Source organism: Vollenhovia emeryi, unplaced genomic scaffold (genome assembly GCF_000949405.1).
Source record: "Vollenhovia emeryi isolate VEMERY1.0 unplaced genomic scaffold, V.emery_V1.0 DF939277.1, whole genome shotgun sequence".
In the NCBI taxonomy this organism is placed as follows: domain Eukaryota; kingdom Metazoa; phylum Arthropoda; class Insecta; order Hymenoptera; family Formicidae; genus Vollenhovia; species Vollenhovia emeryi.
The window spans coordinates 153,475-154,167 of NW_011967089.1; positions in this window are offsets into that span (position 1 = coordinate 153,475).

The following is a 693-nucleotide window of genomic DNA, read 5'->3' on the forward strand; positions in this document are numbered from 1 at the left end:
TTTTGCGTATTATTCCGCGTACTTATCGGTATTGATTAAAGTAACGATTAATTCTGTTCAATCGGGAAAATGTTTCGAAACAAAAATCGTTGTTACTTAAATTCTAATTACTAAGATTAGAGATTTTACCTCAATAGTTGGTGTATACAAATGTATATTTCTAAGTTGCAAATCTTCATTTACTATGAATCTAAAAGAGAAGTGAAGCACACACCGCGCTTCGAGAAAACTAATCGGCATCGTGGAAAAGAGGCTTCAACTATTTTATATTAACGACATTCGCGCTGTTAACATCTCTTTTTGAGAAACAAAGTGTCAGAGCTAAAGGACCACCGATATCCCATCCGATCATCGAAGTTAAGCATCATTGAGCGTGGAGAATTTTTCATTTAAGATTAAAATATTTCTTTCTCTGTAATAAATATGATTGGCGCTATATCAATCCTATTTTATGACACATTCAAATGTAATAGCATTGGATCCGGAAATATTTTCTGTGGGTGTAGGATTTAAATGAATTTTCCATCATCTGTTTTGTAATCATGCCCACCTCAAAAATATTATATACGTTTTCGTACTTCTGATCGTAATTGATAAACCTTCACAGCGCACGAGCGCGCACTCCGATCCACGGTGCTTCACGGTGGTCCATTTCCCATCGTCCGTCGTCTGTCGTCTGCTTGGAAAATATCG